We start from the raw sequence: 4,645 nt of genomic DNA on the forward strand, positions 1-4,645 counted from the left end.
TTCCACCGACTGATGGACCTTTCCAGGTGATACAAATTGATTTCATCCAATTACCACCCTGCAGGAACCTTAAGTATGTATTAGTGTGCACAGACGTATTTTCTAACTGGGTTGAGGCCTACCCAGCGGCCACTAATACTGCTGCATTTACTGCCAAGAAAATAGTTCAGGAATTTGTATGCAGGTATGGTATCCCTAGAATCATCGAGAGTGATAGGGGTACACATTTCACAGGTGATGTTTTCCAAAATATGTGTAAGCTGATGGGTATTAATAGCCGACTTCACACCCCCTACCAACCGCAAGCCAGTGCCAAGGTAGAGAGGATGAACGGGACTATTAAAAATAAGCTAAGTAAAATCATGGCAGAGACTGGACTAGGATGGCCAGAAGCATTACCCTTGGTCCTACATAGCATAAGGACCACTCCTAGACCTCCTCTGAATCTGTCCCCATTTGAAATATTGTTCGGTAGACAACCTCATTTGATTATAAGTCCACAGGAAGATCTAAAGGGTAACAACGAGGTAACTGTAAAGTATCTTATATCAATGAGTAGGCAGTTAAAGCAACAGCAGCAGAAACTGAAATTGTTGTCTAATGATATGCCTGAAACTAACTGTCATGATGTTGAACCAGGAGAATATGTAATGATCAGAAATTTCTTGCGTTCAGGTTGTTTGACTGACTGGTGGGAAGGTCCATACCAGGTGCTGCTGACGAGTACTACATCTTTGAAGGTGGCTGAGAGAGATACCTGGGTCCATTCGACTCACTGCAAAAAGGTCAATCAACCGGTGGAGAAACAAGTCGGAAACAAGGCTGATAGTGTGGACCTGTCACTCGCGAGCTTGTTCCGGGAGGATTGAAAAGGTCGTAGTGAGATACTTGAACTGAGAGAAATTTTGCAGGACTTGTTGTTAAAATGGACAGGCCTGCTGTGTTCATTTTCATATTCTCTTTTAGAGTGTTCACCATTCTGGTCAGTCCAGGGATATCCAGTGTCTGTGATCGGGGACCGATTGAGGAAACGGGAGCTGATGGCAGTGCCGATGGAGTGGAGACAGGAGGAGTGCAATGCCAATCAGGGGAGTGTCTTTCCAATCTTTGTACTGTTATTGTTAAAAGAGCTATCATTCCGGATACTCGGGGAAGGTGTGGAGGGTTATCGTCTGAGGATTCCTGTATTTGTGAGCTTTGTGGGTCCCTAGTTGATGAGAACTGTATCCAACGGTGCCAACCAAAATATAATCCGTACTGGGGAGGGTATCCTTTAGAGGATTATCACAGCATGGTAGGCAAAGTGTTAAATCAAACTGATTGCTGGGTGTGTTCACATGTGCCACAGGGACAGCATAATGTAGGGTTGGTGCCATTTCCGCTGAATATCACGGAAATTTTAGAATTGCAAAAAGGGAAAACATTGGATGGAAAATTCCTCTCATCCAAACCACCTCATTTCAAACTCCATCAATTCCAAGTAGATAGATCACTTTTGTGTTTGAACATAACCAACCCCAATAAACCCGGAGGTTGGGAAGTGACGGGGAATAATCAGACGATGACCTTCTCACAAAGAGCTGATAATGAGTCCATAAACTATGATCTGCTATGCTTAATTAAATCAAGTGGGAAATATTTTAGGTACCGGTATACATTGAGTTCCACCAAAGAAATGATTGGTAAAGTACCAGATGGTTATTGTGCTAAAATAATACAACCAGAAACTTGCATATACCAGATTGAAGAGCCTGAGATAGGATTGTTTGCAAGAGAAATGTGTTTAATGATAATGATGCATACCATTCCTTATGTTCTCCCTGATAATGTATATTTTATATGTGGAAGAAAAACGTATAAATGGCTCTCCCCGAGTTCCGATGGTTTGTGTTACCTGGGAAGAGTAGTCCCAGAAGTTATGACCCTCACACATGTTGAAATGCTGAGTATACATAAAAACACACCGTCACCATATCTTCACACTCAATATGAACACAGAGGCAAGAGAAATATGATACCTTGTGATATGCATAAAGCCGCTCAGTTAATCAGTGAGACAACTGGCTTCCAAGTTTTAGTCACCCTGGATCCCACCAGAATTGCGAGGGGTACATTAAATTTTAGATATAGCCAAGAACTTGCTAAATTAATAGATAATATCACCGAGATATACGATGACACATTCAGGTACACAGGGAGAGAATTGCAAGCGTACAAGAAAGAACTGGTGCAACACAGGCTAGTGTTGAATTATTTAACAGCTGTTACTGGAGGGTATTGCATAACATTGGCCACTCAATTTGGAGTAAAATGTTGCACCTATGTCACCAATGATACCAGCGACCCTAAGGAGGTGATAGACCGGAAGATGGATGAAATTCTGCAGCTAAAGTGGGAATTTCGCAAGAACCATAACGCTTCAGTGGCTGAAGCAGGGGAAAAGATAGAAGGATGGGTGTCATGGCTGAACCCAGTGAAATGGTTCTCGGGTCTAGGGGAATGGGTCCAGGAAGTGATCGCCAGCATAGGCAAATTCTTGATCCTTATACTGATTGTCATCATAGAAATTGGCATATGCGTCCGGTGTGTTCCTATTGTGTTGAAGTGTGGAAAATGTAAAAACAGAGTGAAACGAAGGAATGAAACTGTGATGGTGTTAGAAATGATAATATGTATACCGAGGTAGATACAGAACTGCATTACAACCCTGAGCTAGGAAGTACCATCATTTAAATGTGTAATATTTAGACATGCATAGAGGATATTATTGAAATGTTATTTATAGAACACCCAGAAAATGTAAAGTCTCAAATTCCCCTTCAAGACTGCTGTTATAAGACTGGTGCATTCCCACACCTGTCACATGATCTCCCAAGATCCGCGGTGTGCGTATAATAGTAGTTTTATGTCCCCACCCAGAGACACATTATTGATGGATTAAGAATCACCTTGTGCCATCCCATAATAACACTAAATAATATATAAATGTAAACCTAAATTAAATCCTAATAGCAGATTGTGATAGCATGTTGTTTGCTATCAAAGGGTGGACTGTCGAAGCTGAATAATTGGCTGAGACAAGTTCAGTTTAAAATTTAATCGCGACGACGCCATTTTGCGACTGGCCTCAAGACACCATCTTGTGAATGGCAGCAAGACTCCATTTTAGAAAAGAAAGCTTACACAAGCGCCATTTTGTCAAAAATACATAGTACACAATCCACAGTGCAAAATTGCTAAAAGTAGCAATTTTGCTACTCACAACGCAAAGTTGCTAAAAAGTAGCACGAACAGCTTTTTCACAATCTTCCCCAAACACCTACCGACGGTGTTTAGCAGACATAAAAAAGCTTTCCAACACATTAAAATCATCACAGACTTATATTTGAAAAGTAGCAAAGTTGCTAAAAAGTAGCACGAACAGCTTTTTCACAATCTTCCCCAAACACCTACCGACGGTGTTTAGCAGACATAAAATAACTTTGCAACACATTAAAATCACCACAAACATATTTGAGCAGTAGCAAAGTAGTGGTGTTTTCCCCTGCATTCACATTAACACATACGCGATGTAGCAAAAAGTAGCAAATTAGTGGTGTTTTCCCTGCACTTCATGTTAAACATAGGACAACGCAAAATAGCTATTTAGACGCACAGCCAGCTTTTTAGTGATCTTTCCCAAACCCATACTGGCATGCTCACACACATACACAGAAGCCTTTCCAACTTAGTGCTGGTCGCTAAGTGCCCCACAGACCCTCAAACGCACAACATAATTTGATGTCATTTCTCCCTGCATACACATTTAAAAGCAATGGTCCCGCAGCACGAAAGGAATGATTATTATTTGGTTTAATCGCAATGTCAGCATATGAAGAAATTAATGTTTTCTGTAACTATGGTTTAGTAAATGGCAAATGGACCGTGATTGGTGCCGTACTGATCTACTCTTTTCCCACAGCGTTCCGGTGGCATCGGTGAGGAGATCAGAACATGCGGCTATGAAATATGAATGATAGAGAGAATAACTTCTTGAAATGTTGTATGCCATAGTTTAGACTAGATTTATTATGCAGCGGGAAAGTGGACACAATCAGGCTGTTAGAGGCTGGTTTGAGTCTTTGCACTGACCTATGAATTGTACCGTAACGGAAGAAGCAAGAAGAGGAACCAATGAGAACCTGCCAACGTATTCTATTGTATTGCTTATCCCAGTACGGGTATATATGCGAGTGCTCTGAAACGAGATGCCAGTCTGCGGTGGTCCTGTTATGCTGTTTCGACGAAGGTTTCATTACTGATGCCGGTATCTGGTCCCAGAGCGCACGCGTATGTATTGACTGTACCTTATGACCTAAATGTTTGTACAATTTAGTTTGCGCTCATTGTTAGATCATAGCGTGGTAACATCTGTACTTTTACCTGAATAATAATCTTTAGCGCGTTGGACCGCTATTCCACTGTCTTAGAGTCTTATTAATGGTATATTTAAAACACAGCGCTAATTAGCGACACCTTATGGTTTTAGGAGGTATAGGCAGGTTTTGTCTTAGAGGTTCTAGGCAGGTGAATCTTAGAGGTTTATAGGAAGGAATGTACTAAAGGTTCAGTTGCACGATTCAACAATATATATATATATATAATA

The sequence above is a fragment of the Taudactylus pleione genome, unplaced genomic scaffold (genome assembly GCF_031769625.1).
Source record: "Taudactylus pleione unplaced genomic scaffold, aTauple2 ptg000064l, whole genome shotgun sequence".
Classification (NCBI taxonomy): Eukaryota; Metazoa; Chordata; class Amphibia; order Anura; family Myobatrachidae; genus Taudactylus; species Taudactylus pleione.